At 37.8% G+C, this 26,344-nt stretch overlaps 1 long non-coding RNA gene across 2 annotated transcripts in view; it reads right to left on the reverse strand.

Moving 5' to 3' along the window:
• The window catches only part of LOC138169645 (uncharacterized), a 198,861-nt gene that overhangs the window by 87,562 nt on the left and 84,955 nt on the right, over positions 1–26,344 (reverse strand). The window contains exon 5 of one of the 2 annotated variants that reach the window (XR_011170410.1): positions 13,156–13,553. The exons of the other annotated variant lie outside the window; for it this stretch is intronic. This is a non-coding gene — a long non-coding RNA (uncharacterized lncRNA). Of the gene's footprint in view, positions 1–13,155; positions 13,554–26,344 lie in introns of those variants that run through there. 2 annotated transcript variants of the gene reach the window in all.

The raw sequence follows: 26,344 nt of genomic DNA on the forward strand, positions 1-26,344 counted from the left end.
ATGGGCATGCATGAGGTGCACAGGATGCACAGGCATGGGTGCTTTGTGATCTACATTGTTTTACAGAGTTTATACACTGAAAAAATACATTTCTTAAGCATTTGCTATATGCCCAGGTATAATGCATAAGTGCTGGGGGGAGGTGTAAAAATTAAAAAAAAAATTAAAAATTAGAAAAAAATGAAATAAAAAAGGTAGCCCTTTCTGATGTGGAGTCTACATTCTTTTGAGAGACAACAACACAAAGAAAGGAACTAAAGGGCAGGGGTTGGGGGAAGGGAATGAAAGAATGAAGGTGGTATGGTTTTAAAATCTAGAAAGTCAGGAGCAAAGGTGGATGTAGGTCAACCAGAGTCCTTCCTCAAAATGGAGAGCCCAAGTGCTGTTCACCAAGGAAGGGGGGGCCCACCTTGTGGAGGGTAAGCAGGTTGCTTGGAGGGGTAGTACTCTCCCTCAGCAATGATAGAAGTTCCAAGATAAGCCAATAGTAGAGGAAATTTGGTTTTGAAATTCAGAAAATCAGGAAGACAATGCAATTCTTGATGATCAAAGAGGAACTATTTGCTATTTGAATGAATGTTTGCTAGGATATTAGGGGCAGCTAGATTGTACAGTGGATGGAGTGCTGGGCATGCAATCAGAAGACTCATCCTTGTGAAATCAAATATGGCCTCAGACACTAGTTGTGTGATGCTAGAGAAGTCACTTAACCCTGTTTGTCTCAGTTTGATCATCTGTAAAATGAGCTGAAAAAGAAGATGCCAACCACTCCAGGATCTTTGCCAAGAACACCCAAAATGGATCCATGAAGAGTCTGACACTACTGGAAATGACTAAATAGACAAAGAAAATTACTAGGACATGCTGCTTTAGCTACATATTAGAAACAGAATTGAACCCTGGTGGTCTTGACTCCAAGACTCACCATGTATTGAACATTCAACAATAAAACTTTTAGCAGGATTTTTAGATGTTCCCTAGCATAGCTTGAATTTGTGAGAAGTAGCAATCCCACAGTGTACTGCATTAGATGGTTTGGATAAAAACTTTAGAAGGATGACTGGACAGGTGACCAGGATTGCTTCCCAGCACATCCTGGAAAGAAGGTAGAATGAAAGAGCACATGTGCAGTTAGTTAGGTACATATGTGTTCTTCATTTTGAGGGGAAGAATCATCTGGTATTGTACATTTGGGAATGGCAATTTTCCAAAGACAAGTCTACCATAGAATCATAGATGTGTAGCTGAAAGGAACACGAGAGGTCACCTAGACAAAACCCTTTAAAAGTGAGAAAACCTAGAATAAAAGTCACATAGATAATGTCAGGATTTGATCCCTTGCACACATATGCACATGCACACACACACATACACACAAATGGAATGTAACTAAAAAGTTTAACATGCTAATACATTTGTATTTTTGACTCAGTTCAACAATAAAACTCCTACTATGTACTAAATACAATAATAATTAAAACAAAGGACACTATTTAGAGTGAGGTATCTGGATTACCTGGGTTTGACCCCATGATTTTTTAGCATTTTTCCACAATGACTTTAAATAAAAGCACATTTATCACATTTGTAGGCAATCTAAAATTGAAAGGGATAGCTAACACATTGGACAACAGAATCTACATTTCCAAAGATCTTGACAAACTAGAACACTGACATTTATCTAATGGAGTGAAATTTATTTGGGTTAAATGTAGTCTTACATTTAGAGTATTAAATGAAATAAATTAACAAGTACAATATGGGGGAGGCATAGCTAAATATCAGAATGTCTGAAAAAGAATCTGAGGGTTTTAGTGAACTATCATCTCCATGTGGGTCAACAATATGATGTGAAAATAAAAAAATTCTATTTTGTCTTAGGTGTTGTTTACAAAGACAACACAAATAGGAACCATAAAGTACTAATGTTATTCTTGCAAACCTTGACCAGATTATATCTGAATTATGGTTATTTGTTCTGGGTGCTACATTTTAGAAAATATGCTAACACAGTGGAGTATTTCCAGAAGAAGACAACCAGGATGACAAAAGGCCTTGAGAAAGCTTGTGCCACATGAGGAATGTGAATATTAAATAAAGAATCTGGGGGGTGCTTATTCTAGAGAGAAGACGATATAACTTCCTTCAAGTAACTGTTTGTCATATGGAAGAGGAAATATTTGTTCTATTAGGTTCCAGAGGGTTGAACTAGGAAATATGGGTGGAGTTGGAGAGGAAATATATAATGATATGAAGAAAATTTCACTAATAATTAGAACTGTCTAGAAATGGATGAGTCTCCCTGGGAGATTGTGGATTCCTCTTCACTTGAGGTGCATCTTCAAGGAAGAAGTAGGTTCTATGAGAAAAAAGTGAGGGAGGAAGACGTGTATTCTGGGTTTCAGAGACAGCAAGAGTAAAGTCATGGACATGGGTGATGGAGTTCCATGCTTATGTAATAGAGAAAAGACCATTTTGAATGGAATAAAGAATGTGAAAATAGGAGGAATGGATAATAAAACTGAAGGGATATATTGGGGACAGATTATGGAGGCACTTAAAGATCAGAGAAGCTTTTATTTCATTATAGAAGCAAGTTGGAGTAATTTGGAGTCATTAAGATGGGAAGTAATACATGCAGAATTCCATAGGGATAGTCACTGGGGCAGCTGTGTGAAGGATGAACTAGAGAGATAAGAAGAGACTTGGGTGGAGCAGGGAGATGAATCAGGAGATCTTCCTAATAGTCTACATGAGTAAGCTGAGTGCTTCAATCAATGTGATAGCTACGTGGATAGAGAAGAGAGGTTGGATTAGAGAGATATGGAGGTGCAAATGATAACAGTAGCAACTGTGGGGTAACAACTTGGGTATGACAATGAAAATTCAAAGATTCCCACCTATTTATACAAACCTAGGAGACTAGAACAATGTTGATGTCTTCAACAAAATTGGGAAATTTACAATAGGGGGTGAATTTTGGGGAAAGAGAGTGAGTTCTGTTTTACATGTGTTGATTTTGTGATATATCCAGGATATTCAGTTTGCCCCAAAAGAAATTTCTAATGCAAGACTGAACCACAGGCAACTGGATATATAAATATGTAAATTAACTAGGTAGACATAACACTTAAACTTATGGGGCCTGAGAAGGTCACCAACAAAGTACAGGGAGAAGAGAATAGGTCACAAATGAAAAGCTGTGGGGATACCCACAATTAGGAGATGTGAGATGAATGATGAATCAGGAAAAAAGAGACATTAAAAGGAATAGTCAGGCAGTTAGAGGGATATTCAGAAGAATTTAGTGCCATAAAATCGCAGAGAACAGGGAGTGTCTAGGAGAGAGGGGTCAGTGGTGTCAAATGCAGCAGAGAGGACAAGAAAAAAGGAAAACCAAGAAGAGAAAATCCAATTTGGTAATTAAGAGTTGTTCGTAACAGTGAAGAGAGCAGTTTCAATTGAGTGATGCATTCCACAGCCAGATTGCAGAGTCAAGGAGTGAGAGAAATACTGATAGCTTTTTCCCCCTAAGATTTTGGCTAAGAAACAATGGAGAAATATCATAGTGTGAGGGGATGATAGGATCCAGTAAAGGATTTATAAGGATAATAGAATTGCATAAAGGAAACTGGAAAGGAATTAGAATATGGGGAAAGATTGAAAATAGGATATAGCAATAAAACAGTAGACAATGGGTTCAAGGACACGTATAGGGAGTGTGATAAAACCGCCAGAATTTCCCCACAACATGTGTTAGATTCACCATTCTTACTTTCCTCATATGACAGGTCTTAGTTTTCTCCAAAAGAAATCAAAGTGGTGCATAGATCTAACTGGACTATTTGCCTGATAAAGCTTAAGTACATAAAAACTCCCACACACTTTCAGTGGGAATCCTCCAAATTAATGGATTTTGGAAGACTATATGAGTCATCATATCCTTCATCATATCTTGTCCTGACCCCATGTATTCACATATGGAAGAAAGTAGGATTGCATCCCCAGGAGCTAAGTGGTACTGTTTCCTTGTTGCCAACCACTGTTGTCTTAGGACAAAGTGAACCACCTTTTGTTAACTCTTTAATGACTTATAAGTGCCTCATTTCATTCCAAAATTAAATCTGCACAGGATTGACATTAGAGTCTTCTCTAGTAGAAGTTATAGTCTTGAAAAGAGGAAGGACCACCTCATTATTAGAAATAGGAAGAAAACAGAAGAGAATAAAGAATGATTTCCAGGAGGTTTTAGATGAAGAGAAGAAGGAAAGTAAGAGTCTTCAGCAAAAGGACTCATTTTTTTCCAAAAAAAGTAAAACATAGGGGGAGGAGTCAAGATGGCAGAGAAAAGGCAGGACCTTGTCTGAGCTCTCCCCCAAACTCCTCTGAAACCTTTGAATAATGCCCCCAAATAAATTCTGAAGTGTCAGAACCCACAAAGAATGGGGTTAAATAATTTTCCAGTCTGAGACAACTTAGAAGTTAAGCAGGAAAGGTGTGTCACACTCAGGTGAGAGTGGAGAACAGTTTAGGGCAGACTCTACCAGTCCAGACCAGGCCCCAGCAAAGCATGAACAGGCCATAGGAGTGACTGGATCATCAGTTTCAGCAGCTGCTTTCAAAGCTCTCAGCCCACAGCCAATAAGGAGTAGAACAATTCGTCATTAGAAGATTGCAGTATTAGGTATTAGGAGTTTTGCCCATGTGCAAACCCAGGTCATACTCCTGGGTGTCAGTACCAGGGGTGAGGAGAAGCACTAGAACAAAGTCAAAGAATAACCTAGAAAAATGACCAAACAACAGAAAAAAATCTGACTGTAGAAAGTTACTATTATGACAAGGACGATCAAACACACACTCAGAAGATCATGAAGTCAAAGTTCCTAGGCCCAAAGCCTCTATGAAAAATATTGATTGGTCTCAGGCCATAGAAAAGCTCAAAAAAGGATTTTAAATATCAAATAGAGAGGTAGAGGAAAAATTGGGAAGAGTAATGAGAGTGATGCAAGAAAATCATGAAAAAAAGAATCAACTCCTTGGTAAAGGAGTCACAAAAAATATTGAAGAAAATAACTCCTTAAAAAACAGAATAGGCCAAATGATAAAAGAGGTCCAAAAATCAAATGGAGAGAAGAATGCCTTGAAAAGCAGAATAAAAATGCACTGAAGAGATCTCCTTAAAAAGCATAATTAATCAAAAGGAAAAAAAGAGGCACAAAAAAATCATGAATAAAAGAACTCCTTAAAAAATAATAGGCAAAATGGAAAAAGAAGTATAAAAGTTCACTAGGGAAAGTAATTCCTTGAAAACTTGAATTAAGCAAGTAGAAGCTAAAGACTTTATGAGAGATGAAGAAACAACAACAAAACCAAAAGAATGAAAACAAAATAGAAGACAACATGAAATATCTCATTGGAAAGACAAGTGACCTGGAAAATAGATCTAAGAAGGATAATATTAAAATTATGGGACTTTTTGAAAGTCATGATCTGGACATGATCTTTCAAGAAATTATCAAGGAAACTGCCCTGAGGTTCTAGAATCAGAAGTTTTAAAAATCCACCAATCACCTCCAGAAAGAGATCTAAAAATCAAAACTTAAAGGAATATTATTGCCTAATTCCAGAGCTCCCAGATTAAGTAGAATATATTGCAAACAACCAGAAAGAAACAATTCAAGTATCATGGAGCCATAATTAGAATGACACAAGATTTATCCATTTCTAAATGGAGGCTTTGTAATATGATATTGCTGAGGGGAAAGGTGCTAGAATTACAACCAAGTATCACATACTCTACAAAACAGTATAATCCTTCAGGGGGAAAATGACCATTTAATGAAATTGAGAACTTTAAAGCATTCCTGATGAAAAGGCAAGGGCTAAATAAAAAAATTTAATTTTCAAATACAAAATTCAAGAGAAGCATAAAAATATAAACAGGAAATGAAAAACATAGGGAATTAAGGATACACTGTTTACTTTAAAGCATTTATAGACAGAGGACATAAATGTGAGTTGAAAATGATGGAATGGTAGCTAAAAAAATAAATTAAGAATTGAGAAAGAGAAATGGACTGGAGAAAGGGGAGAGGGAGAAATAGTTGAATTATCTGACATATATGAGCCATGAAAGAGCTTTTACAATGGAGGAGAAAATGGAGGACGTGGCAGGGGATGCATATGAATTGGCTCAAAGAGAAATAACATATACACTCAATTGGGTATAGAAATCTACTTATCCCACAGGGAAGTAGGAGGGGAGAGGGAAAAGTAAAGGGGTGGTGGCTAGAGAAGGGAGGGCAGACAGGGGAGCCAGAAGCAAAACACTGTTGAAGAGGGATAGCATGAAAGGGGTGAAAGAATAAAATAAATGGGAGTAAATGATTGAGAGAAATAGAATTAGCAATCATAACTGAAAAAAATGAAATAAGTTTCTCTGATAAAGTCCTCCTCTCTCAAAAATATAGAGAAATGAGTCAAATTGTGTTAAAAAGAGCAATTCCCAATTGATAAATGATCAAAACATATGAAGAGTTTTCAGATAAAGTAATCAAAACTTTCTAAAGTCATATGAGAAAATCCTCTAAATCACTAATGGTTAGAAAAAATGCAAGTTAAAATAATCTGAGGTGCTACCTCAAACCTATTAAACTAACTAAAAGGATAGAAAAGGAAAATGACTAATGGTGGAGTGGATGAGAGAAAATTGAGACACTAATGCAGTGTTGGTGGAGTTGTGACCTTATTTGACTGTTATGTAAAGCAATTGGGAACTATGCCCATAGGTCTATAAAACCATGCATATCCTTAGCAATACCACTACTAGGTCTGTATCCCCAAAGAAATTTCGAAAAAGAAAAGAACCTATATATACAAAAATATAGAGAATAGGAAATTGTGGGGATGCCCATCAATTCAGGAAAGGCTGAATAAACTGTGGTATATGATTATGATGGAATGTTATTGTGCTATAAGAAAGGATGAGTAAGATGCTCTCAGAAAAACCTGGAAAGACTTACATGAACTGATGCAAAGTGAAATGAGTAGAACCAGGAAAAAATTTTACACAGTAACAATATTTTAATATGATTAACTGTGAATGACTTAGCTATTCTCAGCAGTACAATGCTCCAAGATGACTCTTTAGGGTCTTACGATGAAAAATGGACTTATGATGAAAAATGCTATCCATACCCAGAGAATGGACTGATGGAATCTGAATAGAGAGTGAAGCATACTTTTAAAATACTTTTTTCTTGTTTTTTTTTGGGGGGGTCTATGTTTTCTTTTACATCATGACTAATATGAAAATATATTTTGTATGATTACAATGTATTACTTACATCAAATGGCTTGCCTTTTTAAGGAGGGGAGTTTGAGAGAGAAGAAGAGAATTTGGAACTTAGTTTTTAAAATGAATGCTGAAAATTGTTTTTACATGTAATTGGGGAAAATAAAATACTAAATAAAAAATAAAAGATGAAATAAAATTTTAAAAAATTAAATAGGAGTAGGCAGGTAGGGAATTTCTGGAGAGAAGAAAATTTTCAAATGGCTATTTTACTCTGCATCAAAAAAAAGTCATCACTAGATGGGTATGGATCACAAGGCATAAATAACAGTGTGTAGGAATAACTGAATATAGCCTAGTTTTGGTGGATTACAGGGGATGTGAAAGAGAGTAGTGTGAGATATATTTGAAAGGATAGGTTGATACCAAATCAGAAAGGGTATTAAATTCCAGGAAAAGGATTTAGGGCTTCATTGATTTGGTGAGTCGTTGAATTTATTTTTTCATTTCATTTAATTATTTAACTATTTATTCATCTATTTAACTAACCATTCATTCCCTTTTTTCCTTATTTTTATCAAGGGGTGATATGGTCTAAGATCACCGGGCATTGATCTATAGAGTGGGTTGGATAGGGAAGAGACTTTTAAATAGTCTAAGACTTAATGAGGGCCTTGAATATTGTGAAGATAAAAAGAGTTCAATTAAGAGGATAGATATACATATATTTTAGAATTGAGGAAGAGGGAAGCACTTTTCAAGAGATATGAAATAGTTTATATGAAGCAAAATGACTCCCACCAAGTAATACAGACCCTCATTATCACATATCTAGGATTCTGTTATAGTTCTCCCAAAGGACTTGGTACTCCACTTTCTCCCCCATACACTCTATCCTTCCTGTGAATGCCAGAAAAAAAATATTTTATAAGGAAAAGTCTAGGGACAATATTCTTCCTTCAGAAATAATTAGTGGTTCATTATTGCCTAATAAACTCATTTTAAGTCCCTCAATGATCTGGTATCATTCTATCTTTCCATATCTCCTATTACTTTCATCTACCCTATGCTCCAGTTAAACTGAATTACTTTCTCTTTACTTAAACATGACTTGTCCTATCCCATGTCCAAGTTGGGAATTCCCCCAATGTTTGTAGCTCACATAATCCTTCCCATATTGCTAGAATGCCCTTACTCTCCCTGTTTGCCTATTGAATTACTAGTAGCTTTTAAAACTTAACATATAATGCTTCTTCTTTCTTGAAGCCTTCTCTGTATCCAGTCTATGATGTCATAACACTCAGACCTCACTTTTTGTACATCTCCAAAGCACTAATACTGATAGCGAACATTAATGTTACTCTGATTCTTATCCCACTACTGGACTTTAAATTCAATGAGGACATGTTTTTTTTGTCTAAATTCTGTATTTCCCTTAATGCCTAGCATAATTCTCTGAATATAGTAGACATACAATACTTTTTTTTTAAATTGGTCTTTTATGAGAATTGAGCATTTACCAATAAGTGCATCAACAAGCATTTATTAAGTGTTCCTTATTGCCACATGCTATGTAAAATATTCATTACCAAAATTAAGATATTGATATGAAAAGTAGAAATAAAGAATTTACGTCAATTTTTAAAAATTCTCTGACTTTTTTTTAAGAGCTGGCCAGGAAGACCTGAGATCAATCCCAGTCTTAAACAAGACATACACTTAACTTCTAAGTGTTCTAAGTAACTTTTTATAAGTTTCAGAGATAGTTCCAACTTGCTTTCACAGATGAAGTCTCCTCATCTAGGAATTTACAGAATGAAATTTCAGAATTAGTCTCTATCCCCATGCTTGCCAAAGTTAATACAGCAATATAGAAACAGTCTTGTTTGTATCCCCATCTAGATTTCTTTTAGTTTTAAAGCATTTTTGCTATTTATTTATGCTTTTTTGTTTCTCTATCACTATCCACTAATTCACTGTACACTCTGAAAATACATTCAGTCCTTAGTACCAAATAATATAATAAAGCCAAACAATTAAACATAACATCTACACTTGAAAATGTATATTTCCTTTTTGAACTACAGTTCATCTTTCTAGGGTAACACGTTTCACCATCAGTTAATAAGAGCACTGAACAAATGAATCAATGTTGGGTAGCTAGATGGTGCAGTGAATAGAGCGTTGGCCCTGGAGTCAGGAGGACCTGACTACAAATCCGGCCTCAGACACTTAACACAAAAACTAGCCGTGTCACCTTGGGCAAGTCACTTAACCCCAATTGCCCTCCAAAAAGCAAAAACAAACAAATGAATCAATGTATCCATGAATGAATGAATGAACAGAATCCAGCAGGGGAAGTACCATTTATAGGACATGTCATTAAACATTACTTGATTCAATTTTCTCTTCACTGAATCATCTCACACTCTTACTAACATTTTATTGTGATAGAGGATGATAACAAAGAAAAGTTATGGGGAAATGGTATTTGGTAAGAAGAATTCTAAAGAGGTGAGCGAAGAGTGAAGTTTGGGAGTTCTTTTGAAATAGCAGTCCACTAATGTACTGCTGGTAGAATTGTGAAATAGTCCAGCCACTTTGGAGAACAATTTGGAAATATGTTCAAAGGGCTATAAAGCTGTGCCTACCCTTTGAATCAGTGATGGTAGTATTAGGTTCACATCCCAAAAAAAATCAAAGAAAAGAAAAAAAAAGACCTATTTGTACAAACATATTCATAGCAGCTCTTATTGTGGTGGCAAAGAATTGAAAACTGAGATGATGTCCATCAATTGGGGATGACCAAACTATTATAATGGAACATTATTGTGCTATAAGAAATGCTGAAGAGAATGGTTTCAGAAAAACCTGGAAAAGCTTATATGAACTGATGCAAAGTAAAGTGAGCAGAACAAGGAGAACATTGTGCACAGTAACAGCAACATAGCAAGGATGATTGATTATGAAAGACTTAGCTGTTCCAATCAACACAGTGATCTAAGATAATTCCATAGTACCTGTGATGAAAATGCTATCCATCTCCAGAGAGAGAACTGAGTAACTCTGAGTACAGATTGAAGCATACTTTTTAAACTTTAATTTTCTTGTTTTGTGTGGGTATTTTCTTTTGCAACATGGCTAAAATGGTAATATGATTTGCACTACTTCACTCATATGATCAATATTATATTGCTTGCCCTCTCAAGAAGTAGGAGGGCACGGGAGGAAGTATGGAACTATTTTTTTTAAATGAATGCTTCTTTTTGTTACATGTAATTGGGAAGTATTTAATGAAATAAAAATATCTTTAAAAAAATGAAATTGTGATCTAAGCAGGCAATCATCAAACAGGAAAGGAAAACCTCTGTAAAGTAAGTTGTACCTATGAGTTCATAAACAAATTGCACTTACAAAATAAATTATTCTTAGCAGTCAGGAAATATTTGTTGAGTGATAGAAGAATAAAGCATTGGAAATGAAACTTTAAAAAATCTGTTTTAAATGAATGCCTAATTTTCATACAAAATTTTTAAAAAAGTGTTTTTACTCATAGAATCCCATTGTTCTGTCTTACCATTTAAACAAGAAAGACTAGATTATGAACTACTTCCCACTAGCGAGTTAACAGGAAAGTCTCATGCTGTCTCTGCATCCCTTTTCATGGATGCAACACATAAAACATTTACTCCTTTGAAAAATATTGTGGTAAATTAACATAATTCCTCCCCTTTCTTCCATTGTTACCTAAGTAAATTTTTCTCACTTGGTATTTTCTTTGCATTTTTAAAATGCCAAAAGCAGTTAAGTACAGGATACTTAACATTTAAATTGTCTGTCCCTATATGTTCAATTCCAGCTCTATTATATCCAACCTTATGTTTGTGTATTCCTCTCTGTGCAATACTGGTAAGGAAGACCTTTCCTACTTGCATACTTCTCGATTAATAATGATAGCTTCTAGTCAATAAATATAGCTTCTGTCGGCACTGAGCTTTCTAAAGGTACTACTAACTGACAATTAAAGCAATTGAATAAGCTACTGTCATTTCATGAAAAAAGATGGGAAGACAGCAATTTATAAAACTTGGTGGATAGGCAGGCAACGGAAACAAGATAGGATCCGTGGCAAGAAGAGAAGATTCTGAGTATCAGATCCATACAAACAATAGATGGATGCAGGAATAGATAACAAAGGATGAATACAACTCTAAATAACTAGCTAATACACCTAATTAATACAACTAACACTCAAAATATATGGATACTGGAAGGAATGTTATACTAGCAACAACAAACAAGGCTCATTTAATTATTCAGTGTATGACAAAAGGATTAAAGAAGTGATAGGACCTCTGCTGAGTGGAAGGACTACCAAATGAAGTGAAAGAATGAAAGCTGTGAGAAAAAAATACAATTCTTATTTTTCATGTTTCCTTTACCAAGGAGAATGATCTTTGAACTTGAAAGAACAAAAAATAAAAATTGCTAATCTTACCAAAGATATAAAAGCACTATAAGAACAGGTATTAGTCATTGATGAGTTCTAGTCAGAACTACATCACAAGGTACTATAAAAACAAATGGTGGCATAGGACAAGAAAAATGATTGTTAATCCATTGTTAGCAATATTTCATCATTATAAAGAAGGGCTTAGTTGCCATAGGAAATGTATCTTTTTTTAAAAGGAAAGACAGTGGTCTGTAAGCCATAGTTTACCTTAAACCTGGTAAAAAATTTTGAATTATTGTTAAAAAACTTATTAAAAATATGGTTGTAGAAATTCCAGAAAGGAGCGGTGGCCAGGTAGCACAGAGAGTAAGAGCACTGGTTCCAGTGTCAGGATGACATGTGGACAGAATCCAGGCTCAGATTAGCACCCACCCAGAAACACCTGGGCGTGTAACCTTGAGCAAGTTACTTAACCCCAATTGCTTAGGGGCGGCCAGGTGGCTCAGCGAGTAAGAGCACTGGCTCCAGTGTCAGGATGACCTGGGAATCAAATCCATTATCAGATACTTAGCACCACACCAAGAAATAACTGGCTGTATAACCTTGAGCAAGTTACTTAACCCCAATTGCTTAAAAAAAAAAAAAGAAATTCCAGAAAGGAAAGCAATGACTACAGATGAGTGTGTAGATCCATCAACAACAGGTTATGTCGCAATTCCTTCGTTTCTTTTTGTTCCAGGGTGACTAGACTAATAGAGTAGGAGAATGGTTTAATTTCCTTCAATTTCAGCCATCCACTTGGCAGTTTGATCACTCATATCTTTCTTGTAGAAAAAAGGAGAAGAAGGTATTGACCAGATCAGGGCTTCTTTAACTTTTTCCATTGGCAGCCTCTTTTCACAATTCTTCTGCATTCTTTTTACTGTGTGGTCTGAGGGCATATGCACTGCAAAGTGTGCATGCTTTGTGTTCAGAACCAAGGCTGCCGTGAAGTTGTGTGATGCCACAAGGGCAAGTGCAGCTAGAAACACCTTGAATTCATTATGTGTTTGATTTTTAACTAATTTTTGGTAGTTGTGAGTTTAGAAATATTTTACTGTTCCAAATTTTTCATGACCCCATATGGTTTCATGACCTACAGCTTAAGAAGCACTGAGCTAGACCGTACGTCAGTAAGGTATATCTAGAACCGATTTTAATGACCAGTATGAAGGGATATTCACTCAAGTGTTCCTGACAACTTGGAGAGAAGGTTAGTGGAACATTCAGGGATATGTACTTGATTTTATACATTGAACATTTTCTCAATGACTTAAATTATGAAATAGACGGACTTAGCAGATTTATGGATCACACAAAGCTGGGAAGGAACAACTAATAATAATGATAGTTGTAAAGGACATTTATAAAATGCTTTCATTTGTGAAGCACTTTATATAGTGTGGTCTATAAAAACAAATACATTTGGAATCAACATACCTGAGTTTAGGTCCCAATTCTATCCCTTACCACCTGGCAAGTAATTTTATTTTTTTTCAGTCTTTCCTTCCTCATTGGTTTTTGTTCATCCTTTTTTTTTGAAGAGGACCGTTGACGCCACAATGTGATATGTGATGACAGGTGCGTCAACTAGATTTTAGTGGGGCAGAGTTGTGCAGTCATTTGTCTTATTCTCTCTTCCAGAGTCATTGAAATCCAGTGGCAGGACAAAGACTATAACCCAGGATACAGTAGATGATCTTGGCATTTTTGATATCTGACCAAGTTCTAATTACTCTTCAGTTCATGCTTCAGCCACCTTCGTATCTGCTGGAACAAATTGTTCTCATTTATCCACTCTGCTGGGGAAAGTCTTCACATTCTTGGGACAGACATATCTTAAACTTACCAACAAGTTTGAGGCCTGTTGATTATCCTCAACCTAGTACATTGGTAGATTCCAAATAATGATGCCTGCACACTGGTCATCCGCCTCCACATCTTTTTTCCCCCCACACTAGAACCATGGTCTCTGAACCCAGGACAAACCTCAGCTCTGATAGGTGAATTCTGAACCCAGGACAAACCTCAGCTCTGATAGGTGAATTGTTCTTTTGCTCAGAACCAGAACTTCATAGCAGTTCCTGGTCTTTTTCCAACTTATGTTACCTGTACTTAAACCATCACTCTCACTCTCACCACTACCTTCTACCTTCCTTCAGCCTTTATAATTCCCTTTTCCATGTGGTCTTTCTCCATTAAAACATAAAGTCTGAGGATAAGAACTACCTTGTCATTCCTGTAATGAGCTCAGAGGTCCCTTACACCTCTAAGGTTCTTTCCATCTGTGAAACTAACAGAGAGGTTTCTTTAGTTTGACTCTGCCCTAAACAAACATGCACACTGAGTAGCATTTTAAATGGTTAATAGTAAATTCTAAAATGTTTACTCCTGAGGATGAACCAAATCTTTAGTAATTTAAAATTATGATGTCATATAAAAATGCAGGACACTAATCTGTACATTAAGATTCCTGCAGGCTCATATTAGTATTAAAATGTAATATTCTTAGCATTTTATTGTGTTTTATTTACTTTGATAAATGTTTCCCAGTTATATTTTAATCTGGATGAGGATTGTTGCAGTCTCATCACCTTTGGCCCTCAAGCTCTGTCTTTGACACTTTGGATTTAAAAAGTTCAGCATATATGTATTAAATACCTATCATGGCACATATTCAATGCTGAGAATACAAGGACAAAACTAACCAGGGGCAGGAAATGCAGGATACACAAAGATAAGGATAACATAAGGAAAGAAAGAGGAAAGAAGAGACAGACCTTGCTAGACAACAATACAATATCATTAATCATTTGAATAATTTAAGCAATTTGGAAAGTAGGTGGTGGGAGTGGGGACAGAAACAGAATTCTATCTCCTAGAAAATGATTAGCTGATATCATACAATCTTAGAATTGTTCCACAATTAAGAGCACTTCATCCAGATGGTTTTATGGGTCATAGACCCCTTTGGCGATCTGTTAAAGCCTATGGGTCCCTGAGAAAAATGTCTTTCAATGCTTAAAATGCAAAAGGTTAGAGTTAACCAATTATAATGAAATAGGTTTCAGAATATTAAAAAAAATAATTATACACCTTAGGTTAAGAATGTCTGATATAATATAGCCTCATAATTTAACAGAGAGGAAAGTGGAAGCTCAGAAATTTAGGTAACTTATGTGAGGTTATGCAAACCTAAGATTTGAAGCCAGGTCCTCTGGGTATATAGACACATCCCTTTTTCCTCTGCATCATGATGACTGATTTTTATGTGACCAAGTTGTCATACTTTTCCTCTGCACCTCTTTTTCCCCATTTTGTGATTGAAATTCCATATGTTTTATGAGTTTTTTAGAGAGAACAATTTTTATAATGCAGAGTTAAAATTAAACTATATTCGTTCTTACTTTCAGCAGGCTGATATTTCTAATTTGTAAAAAAAAAAAAAAACCAAGGAAACAAAAAGCAAAACAAACAAAAAAAAGTAAAAAGCCACTCTAAAGATGTTCTTCATAAAATGCTGCCTCCCTTTAATAGCAATCCGGTTCACTTCATTCTTAATAGTTGCTCAAACTATCATATTTCATTTTCATTTTTAATTAGTATTAAAAAGAAATATTTAATGTATGTAAACATGCCAATATGTTTATTGCTGTACAAACATATGTGATAGTAATGGCAATTAAAGATTCCCCTGTATTGGCTTGGTTTTCAAATTGATTGTGTTAAAACCCAGAGTTTGTTAATCCCACCTGTGGGATGGGCTTGTTGATATGAAAAGAAAGTCCTGAACTGGGAGGAGCTGGTGATGTAGATTTGGAGAGACACTAGAGAGAGGCGGAAGATCTTTTTGGAAGCAGCACCTCGTGGAGAGAGAGAGGCTAAGAGAATTGCTGGTGGCCGCTTTGAATTGCCCTGGACTTTTGAGACCTGCCCCCTGAGCTGCCAAGGACTGAGGAGACATGGCTGTTTTGCTGGTACTTTGTCTGTCTGTTTTGATGTTATTTTGCCAGATTTGTCCACTGGTGAAAGACAGTCCTTTTGTTGAAGAAGTCCTGGAACCTGGCTGTTCGCTAAGAAGCCCTGAGACTGTCCTGCAGACAGAGAGTGAATACTGTCCACTGGTGAGGGACAGTACTGTTGTTGCAGGGGTCTGGAGACTGTACTGCAGACAGAATGAATACTGTCCACTGGTGAAGGACAGTGCTGTTGTTGCAGGGGTCTGGGAGCCTTTCTGTTGGTTCAGAAGCCCTGAAGAAGGATTTTCTTGTTGTATGTTTACAGAAATCCTGGGAGAGGGCTTTGCTAATGTGTTCAGGGGTTCTAGGACTGTTCTACAGACAGAGGATAAATTCATGAAGGGACTGGCAATGTATCTTATGGCCTTGCTAAGCCTTGTCTCCCCAGGAACTAAGATTGCTGAGAACTTGCCTCGCGTCAAGATGAAGAAAAGACCTCCATTTGGGTATTAAGTGCTGTGTTTAAACTTGATATAACTCTGGGGTAGATTCAATTGTGATCCAGGGGTGGGGAACTTTTGACCTTATGTTTGGAAACTAATCTCCATTTGAGAAGAGGGGCTTTGTGGTGGACTTAATTAAGGTATAGCCTAGGGGTGGAGAAGTATTTAGAACAGAGACTTTGTAATTGATTGAATGATTGGAAGGTCCTGGGGTGGGGTAGTACTTGGAGATTATTTAATCACACTTAGTAAATGCTGTATTTTGAATGATGTCCTGTTTTGATCTTCTCTGTTCTTGGTTTGTCACTGAATAAAATAGAGAGCACCTATGCTGGTATTTTGAACCTGGGAAGTTGCCTTTGCTTGGTATTACATTACAACATAGCATGAGCCTTGTAGACTCAAATTGTCTAATCCAATCTAAATTAGTTAGGCAAACAGGACATATGTGAAAAGAGCTGAGATGGGAGACAGGAAATTCATATTTCAGAATGAAAATAAAAGAATGAGTTTAGATGGATAGGGCAGGGGGAGGATGTTGGAATTTAAATATAGTTGATTTAAAAAATGTCATGTAGGAAAACATGAAGCATTTTAGTAATTCAGGGGTGGGGAACCTGTGGCCTCAAGGTCTCACAGGGCACTCTAGATCCTCAAATGTGACCCTTGGATCCTGGCTACCTTTCCATCTTGGTTTGTCTTTTGTGATCTCGTCAAAAGTGTGTGTATAGGAGCGGCTAGGTGGCCCAGTGGATAGAGCACAGGCCCTGCAGTCAGGAGTACCTGAGTTCAAATCCAGCCACAGACACTTAACACACACACACACACACACACACAAAACTAGCCATGTGACCTTGGGCAAGTCACTTAACCCCAAATGCCATCCAAAAAAAAACCACACAAAAAAGTGTATGTATCCCAAGATGGGTATGTCCAATCTTTTGGTAATCTTTGAGCAGTAACAAGAGGCCCTGACTCCAAGTGGAAGACCAGAGGAGTGGTCCACAGAATCTAACCCAGTGATTTTTAAGAGTACACTCACAAGGAAGAGAAATGGCCCCAAACTATCCATTATATCAGCAGATATGCACCAGCAATTTTTGGTCTGTTAAGAGCCAATATTAAAAGTAAATACCTAATTCCAATCCTGAAAAGTGCCTTGTATTCTGATGAAGTCTAAGCATCAGTCTACCAACAGATTCTAACAGTAATTATAATTATAAGCTGTTATTGAATCCTATTTTTAAGTATGTTGCCCTTACTGTCTTTTATGTTTAGCATTTCTTTGTATTGTCATTGGAATGGGAATTTGAGATCTTCCCTGCCCCTAGGCCCTTTGATAGGCTTAAGTGCACTTGGAGCCTGTGGCCTGAGGCTTGTTTTTCAGGAGATACTTTGTGATTGGGCAGTGGGTCAAGAGGGTTGTGACATTCTCTGAGCCAGGAGAAGGCTATATAAACCCTGATGTGGGGCTTTGTTTTGGGGCTCACTTTGAGAAGTGTTCTGTGATTTGACCAGAAGAGACTCTGGGCAGCCATTGAGCCCCCCCAGCTTTGAAAACCCAAATGTTGGTACTTCCCTCTCTGGTAACTGACTAGGTATGGATGTAATAGTTAGACAGTTGGAGGCCTGTCTGCTGATATGTTTCTTTGTATTTGTTGTCTGCTTGTAAACTGTCTGTATACTCTGAAGTTCAGGGTGCTGATGTTTTTCCCCTGAACTAGGTAAATGATATATTTGATTGATTAAAGTGATATTGTTAACCCATTTTGAGTTTCTTTCCTTTAGAAAAGCAGATCTAAGAACCTATGTTGGCAGCCACCCTGGGGATGCTGGGGTGCTTGCTGCTACATGTATCTATAAATCAATTACCTGTCCAATAAGAGACTCATATTGTACATCAAATACCTAGCATTTTAAATGGTTAATAGTAAATTCTAAAATGTTTACTCCCAAGAGTGAACCAAATCCTTAGTGATTTAAAGCTATGATGTTAAACAAATATAAAAAGGGAGGGTGTTAATGTAGACATAAGGAGACCTGCCAGCCTCATATTAGTATTAAAATGTAATGTTATCAGTCTTTTATTGCTTTTATTTACTTTGAGAAATATTTCCCAATTATATTTTAATATAATCTGGTAATTCAGGGGTGGGGAACCTGTGGCCTCAAGATCATATGGGACACTCTAGATCCTCAAATGTGACCCTTGGATCCTGGCTACTTTTCCATTTTGGTTTGTCTTCTGTGATGTTGTCAAAAGTGTATGTATCCCAAGATGTGTGTGTCCCATCTTAATGGATGAGGAGTATTGCAGTCTCATCACCTGTGGCCCTCAAGCTGTGTTTTTGTGTAATGGCAAGCAAAGAAGTGGTGAGCACCTTGTTTGAGCCCCTTGGGATCTGAAGGTGGGAGAAACTTGCTGACGTTACAGGAAGGATGGGACAGGAAGGAGAACTTATAAAGGTGGAACTGAGAAGAACTGAGAAGAGCTCTTTGTCTGTCTGTGTTGATGTTACTTTGTCAGTTCTGTCTGCTGACAGAGGACATTGCTGTTGTTACAGAAGCCCTGGGACCTTACTGCTGGCTCAGAAGCCCTGAAAGAGGATTTTGTTGTTGTCTGTTTACAGAAGTCTTGGAGGGAGGTTTTACTGATGTTTTCAGAGGTCCTGGGACTATACTTGATGATTTGTGTTGATTTCTCAGACGTTGTTTGTGGGTCGGTGTTGATTTTATAGGCAGAAAGTGAATTGATGATGGTGCTGGCAATGTGTACGGATGTTGTTTTGGCTCTGTTAAACTTTGTCTTCCCAGAAAGAGAAACTGAAAAGGACTTGTGGTGGAATGATAACTTTGAGTTTCAATATGGAAAGGGAACTGGACAAGGAGCTTAGAGCTATCTGCCTGTGAATCCAGGTGACAGCTGGGTGAATTCAGGCAAGATCTGGGACCATGGAAGAGGAATCATGGAATTTGGGAAACAGCCTTGGGACAAGATGAAAGGGTTTCCCCTTGGGTACTTAGTGCTGATTGAAAAGATCATGATTTACTGTGACCAAGGGGTGGGAGAACTTTGTACATTGTACCTTGTACCCCTTAAGGATGACTGAGTTAAGGATAATTGGAAGCTATTTTCCAATCAAAAATGAAGATTATCTGACAGACAGATTAAAACACTGTGACTAAGGGGTGGAAAACCTTTGTATTTTGTATCCTGAATATCTTTTGTTTAAAAGTATGTGGCCACTTTAGTGATAAGTTGTTATGTTACATCATTGTGAATGCTGTATTTTGGTTTCTGTGAATGATTTGCTTTAGTTTACTGCTGAATAAATAGAAAGCTCACTATATTATGTGATCAAAACCTTAAAGCTATTCACAGCAGCAGATCTCTGGAGAGATGCTCATGTTTGGCTTTACACTTTGACAACTTCTATTTAACAGTTTGACATATATGCATTAAGTACCTAGCCCCAATCAGCCCAGAAGTGGTTTCTCAATGTTTCCATGGCAAGAATACATTACTCTCTATTCAAATATTTAATGAAATAAAAAGACTTGTAAATAAACCCTTTGTACTACAATTATTTTAGTAATGGGAAGTGAGTTTGTGGGCCATAAGCTAGGTGACATATTAAAGTATTGGTCTTGGAGTCAAGAAAACTTGAATTCAAGTCAGGGCTCAGAACTTTGCTAGTCATGTGGCCATGGGGAAATTTATTAATCTCTCTCAGTCTTAATTTTCACCTTTTGTAAAGAGGGTAGTAATAAGTACCTACCAGCAGTTGCATGGGGGTTGGAGCCAAGATGGCAAAGCAGAAGCAGGAATTTCCATGACCTACACCCATAACCACCTGAAATACCTATAAAATATGACTCGAGACAAATTTTAGAGCTGCAGAACCCACAAAGAGACAGAAAGAAACAAATCTACTACTGAATGCAGCCTGGCAGGCCAACAAGAAGGGTTCATTGCAGCACGCTGGGAGCGGAGCGCAGTCCCACCTAAGCCTTGTGCTTTTGGCCCCAGGGAGGCAGTGGTGGCCTGAATAGACTTCAGGAGAGTAACTCATGAGCAGCTGAGGAGGTTTCCAGACTTTTGAACCCATAAACACCAAAAAGAAAGCAAAAGGTCAGTGAGGAACTCTGTTGGAAAGAAAGGGAGCAGGTTGGCCCCTTCCCCCAGGGCAAGAGGAGGTGGAGGGACAGTGGCACTGGCTACAGTGTCTGCTGTGTGGCTGCCTCAGGAGCTCCTGGACTACAGATTGTAGGGGGACCAAGTCACCATTCAGAGGGTAATCACTCTTGCTTTGACCTGCTTGGATCTGTGTCACTTTCTTGGGCAGTGATCCTGGGGCAAGAAATGCCAGTTTTCCAGTGTCTTTTTCTCTCTACAGACACCCTCTGTAGAGAGAGTGTCCTCATCAGACCTTTTACAACATTTGTGAAAAACCCAGCAATTAGGAACAAAGCTCTCCTCTCTGAAAGCAAACTTCTACCATAGGAAAGAGCTCAAAATCAAGTAATTGATTGGCAACATGAACAAGCAGAGGAAGAACAAACAGACTGTAAAATCCTTTTCTGGGGACAAAAGGATCAAAGCATGGAATGGGAGGAACAATGTCAGAACTCCTGCACCAATGTTTCCAAAAGAAGTATGAATTGGAAACAGGCCATGGGGGACCTCAAGAAGGATTTTGAAAATCAAGTAAGAGAAGTGGGGGAAAAAATGGGAAGGGAAATGAGAATGATTCAAAAAAATCATGAAAAGAGAGTTAACAACTTGACTAAAGAAAATGACATTTTAAAAAATAGACTAACTTAAGTCGGAAAAGAGGCACAAAAAGCCAATGAGGAGAAGAATGCATTAAAAAGCTGAATTTTCCAGATGGAAAAGGAATTTCAAAAGAGAATGATTCCTTCAAAATTAAATTGGAGCAAATGGAAGCTAATGACTTTATGATAAATCAAGATGCTATAAAACAGATTCAAACAAATGAAAAAATAGAAGGCAATGTGAAATATCTCATTGGAAAAAAACACTGACCTGGAAAATATATCAAGGAGAGATCATTTAAGAATAACTGGGCTACCTGAAAGCCATGATCATAAAAAGAACCTAGAAATCATCCTTTAAGAAATTCTAAAGGAAAACTGCCATGATATTTTAGAACAAGAGGCAAAATAGAGACTGAAAGAATCTTCAAATCACCTCCTGAAAAAGATTGCATAAAGAAAACTCCTAGGAATATTATAGTCAAATTCCAGACTTCCCAGGTCAAGGAGAAAATGTTACAACCACCCAGAAAGAAACAATTTGAGTATTGTGGAAACACAATCAGGATAACACAAGATCTAGCAGCTTCTGCATTAAGAGATCGGAGCCCTCAGAATATGATATTCCAGGGGGTGGAGTCAAGATGGCGGAATAGAAGCAGGACTTTCCCACGCCTCCGTGTCACCTTCCCCAATCCTTGTAAAAAGGGGACTCTAAACAAACTTTGGAGCTGCAGAACCCACAAAATGACACAGAGAAGCTAACCTCCCACTAAGGACAGCACAGCAGGCCAGCAAGAATCGGCCAGCCCAGTGCTCTGGAAGTGAGCCCAGTCCCACGAGGAGGCTTTAGCCCCAGGGCAGGCCTGACCAGCCACTGGCTGGAGGGACTCCAGATCAGCAGCAGCTGTGGCCTTTTCCAGATTTATCAACACATAGATGTGAAGGACAAAGTGTGAGGTGAGTACACTCTGGACTTTGGAACCCAGTAATTGGGAGTGCTTGGCTTTTTCCCCCAGGGTGAGAAGCTGCTGAGAACACCTGCACAGCCAGCCAGCACCATGTGGCAGCTTCAGCTCCTGGCCTGCAGAGTGTAGGGGGACCAAGCACCACTCTGAGGGGTAAATGCTCTTGCTTTAACCTGTTTGGATCTGGATTGCATCCTAGGGTGGAGTGTCTGGGGTGTGTGTCCAGCTTGCCAGAGCATGTGGAGACCTCAAGGAGGGCACCCATCTAATACCTTCGGCAGCTGAGAAAACCAAGCTCCCCTGTCTGGTAGCAGAATCCTACTGTGGAAAAAAGCCCAGGGGTCAATTGACTGAGGGGTGACATGACCAGGCAAAGGAAACAAAGCAGACAGAAGGTTCCAACATTACACTCCTATTTTGGGAACAAAAAAGGAGCAAAGCATGGAACAGGAGAAAGACAGTGAAGTCAGAACTCCTGCACCAAAAGCTTCAAAGGAAAACATGAGCTGGTTATAGGCCATAGAGGACATGAAGAAGCAGATAATAGAAGTGGAGGAAAAATTGGGAAGAGAAATGAGAACGATGCAAGAAAATTACGAAATGAGAGTCAACAGCCTGACTGAAGAAAATCATACCTTAAAAAATAGACTAACTCAAATGGCAAAAGAGGCTCAAAAAGGCAATGAGGAGAAGAATGCCTTAAAAAAACCAATTTGCCAGATGGAAAAAGAATCTCAAAAGCTCAATGAGGAGAATCATGGCTTCAGAATTAGATTGGAGCAAATAGAAGCTAATGACTTTACGAGAAATCAAGATGCTTTAAAACAGATCCAAACAAATGAAAGAATAGCAGGCAATTTGAAATACCTCGTGGGAAAAACCACTGACCTGGAAAATAGATCCAGAAGAGATAATTTAAAAATTATTGGGCTACCTGAAAGCCATGACCAAAGTAAGAACCTAGAAATCATCCTCCAGGAAGTTCTCAAAGAAAACTGCCTTGATGTTTTAGAACCAGAGGGCAAAATAAAGGTTGAAAGAATCCACCGATCACCTGCTGAAAAAGATCCCAAAAGAAAACTCCTAGAAATATTATAGCCAGGTTCCAGAATTCCCAGATTAAGGAGAGAATATTATAAGCAGCCAGGAAGAAACAATTTGAATATTGTGGAAACACAATCAGGATAAACCAGGATCTGGCAGCTTCTACACTGAGGGATCGAGGGCTTGGAATATGACATTCCGGAGGTCAAAGGAGCTGGGATTAAAAACAAGAGTCACCTACCCAGCAAAACTGAGTATCATGTTTCAGGGGAAAGTATGGTCATTCTGTGGAATTGAGGATTTTCAAGCATTTTTGATTAAACAAACAGAGTTGAATAGAAAATTTGATGTTCAAATACAAGAAGCAAGAGAGGCATGAGAAGCGTCATCAAAATTCAGTGGCAGGACAAAAGTGAAGATGAATGGTGATGGCCTGAGAGGCAGTGGATGACCTTGGCATCTCCCAAACTCCAAATATTCCTCAGTTCCTACTTCAGCATTCTTCATGGCTATTGGAACAAATTGCTCTCATCCTCCCATTGCACTGGGGAAAAGTCTTAACATGCTTAAGATAGATGTCCCACTAAATCACCAGTGGCTTTGAGGCCTGTCAATTATCCTCAACCTGGTTTAGCCTGTCTGCAGAGCTGGTTTAACTGGGGTGGGGCTGCTATACACGCTACAACTTCTTGGCGCCATGGGTTAGACTTGGGTGAAAGTGGACACCAAAGAGCATAAGCAGCCCTGAAAAGGGCTCAACAAGCCCTTATGCCAGAGGTGCTAGTTCTCCTTGATCACCCCTTACTCTCCCAACACATGGTAGGATCTCAATAAATACTTGTTGATTGACTGATGTTAAAAAAAAAAAAAGAATATGATATTCCAGAGGTCAAAGGAGCTAGCATTAAAACCAAGAGTCACCTACCCACCAAAACTGAGTATTATGTTTCAGGGGAAAACATGGTCATTCAGTGGAATAGAGGACTAATAAAAGATATGGGAGAGAGCAGATTGGAGGAGGGGAAATTCAGTGCGGTTGCTATTTTGGGGTGGAGGGTAGGGGGAAAAACAGGGAAAAAATTTGTAACTCAAAATCTTGCAGAAATAAAGCCTTGATTTCTTTTTTATAAGTGAGGCTGAAAGACTAAGTGGCCTCCCACATCAAATGGTTAACTATGTGAAGTGATTTGCAAAACTTAAATCTATAGAAACGACACCAGTTATCTAAAGTCCAACCCACCTCTAGAACTTTGATCCTATGTTTAAAAAAGAAGTTAGTATTGCTATCTTTCTGCTTTTTCAACAGAAGAATATTAAAAGATTTCATTTGTTCATGTCTTGCTGCATTCTAAATACTATTTTTCATTGAGACTGTCAATACTTTAGGGTTGTAATTATTGCCCTTAAATTTTAAAACAATTTCAATTGTTCTATAGAAAGGAATAAAGAAAGCCTTAGTCTCATGACAATATTGTCATTTTCCTTTAATATACCAATATCATTTTGTCTTTTATAATATTTCCAACAATATACAATAAGTCGATTACTTTTTATACTTTTTGTCAATAAGTAAGGCCAATATATGGTACTTTCTAAAAATGAATAAGAATAGAAATGAATTACATTTAAATATACTTCCAAAGTATGTGGCTGGAGAAATAAGGGTTCTTTTATGTAATTTCAATATTTGTAATCATTTTCAAATGATAGCATTGAATTGTAGATTCATTCCTAACAATATGTTATTCATTCTACCTATCATTAATCTTATAACATCAACATTTTCCCCTCATTCTTTGTGTAACCTGTGTTACCATGGAGATGAGACACTCTAGCAGATGCCACCCCAGAGTCCACAGGCTACTGTCATTTTAAGAACTTGAACTTCTGGAACAGACTATGATGATTTATGGGAAAAACACATGAGAGGAGTCAGTATAGGGGGAATCTGTCATCTGTTTTGAGACCATGTGGACAGGTACTGGATTTTTCTGGTATTCTGCTACCTCATTTTCCCTTCTAGAGAGAAACAGAATAATGGCTCCTTCAGCTTTTGCTGGAGTAGGCTATGACTGGTGAACTAACCCAGGTGCTTCAGCACACATCTCCTCCCCCACCACAAAACAATTTCCTTGTCCTATAGCTCCAAGTAACTGATCCTTTCATACTTGCCCTCCTTTCCATGAGCAGTAGGGAAAAGCAACTCTTTTTGCAATTATCAGAATGAATAGTTGGCCATGACTGCAGCTGTATCTATCAAACTGTAACTTTACTTCCCATTCTTCCCCCATTTCTCTTTTTCTTCATTCTACCCTTATTCCCTACATGAGATTTCACTTGCATAGGGCTGTTTAAATAAATGGTTGTTGCTCAGAAGTGGCATGGATATAATCTGAGTTCTAGCCCACTTATCAGAGAGTGGAAGAAATGGTATGCCAGCACTTGGTAGTCTAGTTGGGTAGAGGTACAGGTGGGGTCTAGTTGAACCTTCAAGACTGGATGAGGTGATCTTCCTTCAGATTTATAGAATAGGTAGCAAGCTAAACTTGTATCTAACTGCTACCCTTCAAATATCTCTAATCTAAAACAATATAGTTCAGGACAAACACTGCTTTCCTAATAATCCTTAAGGGGAAGGGTAGATTATATCTAACAATCACTAATTTAATTCCCTTCTTACCAAGACACTGGTGAAATCAGAGTAGTTTTGTAGATTAAAACGTACCAAAGAATACACATGGCTGAATTAGCTTTTTGGACAATGAGATAAAATCTCACCTCAATCCAGGAAAGAGAATTCCTCTCAATAGTCTCTAGATTTACAGTGCTAAAGATCAAAATGCATGATTGGTGTGCATTTCTAATAGTAATGGCATTTAGAGATCTGCCTGTATTGGCTTGGTTTTTGGTTTGATTGTGTTAAAACCCAGAGCTTGTAAATCCCACTTGTGGGATGGACTTGTTGACATGAAAAGAGAGGGCTGAACTAGGAGGAGCTGGTGATGTAAATTTAGAGAGATGAAAGAAAAGAGAAAGGCAGAAGAACTTTTTGGAAGCAGCATCTTGGAGGCAGAGAGAGACTGAGAAGATTGCTGAGGGCCAGTTTGAATTGCCCAGGATTTTTGAGAGCTGCCACCCAGAGCTGCCAAGGACTGAGGAGACATGGCTGTTACGCTAGTACTTTGTCTGTTTTGATGTTGTTTTGCCAGATTTGTCCACTGGTGAAAGGCAGTCCTGTTGTTGCAGAGACTTTGTAACCTTGCTGTTGGTTCAGAGCTCCTGAGACTGTTCTGCAGACAGAGAGTGAA

Source organism: Petaurus breviceps, unplaced genomic scaffold (assembly GCF_028583685.1).
Source record: "Petaurus breviceps papuanus isolate PSGF00001 unplaced genomic scaffold, PetGlider_PUasm1.0 126, whole genome shotgun sequence".
Taxonomy (NCBI): Eukaryota; Metazoa; Chordata; class Mammalia; order Diprotodontia; family Petauridae; genus Petaurus; species Petaurus breviceps.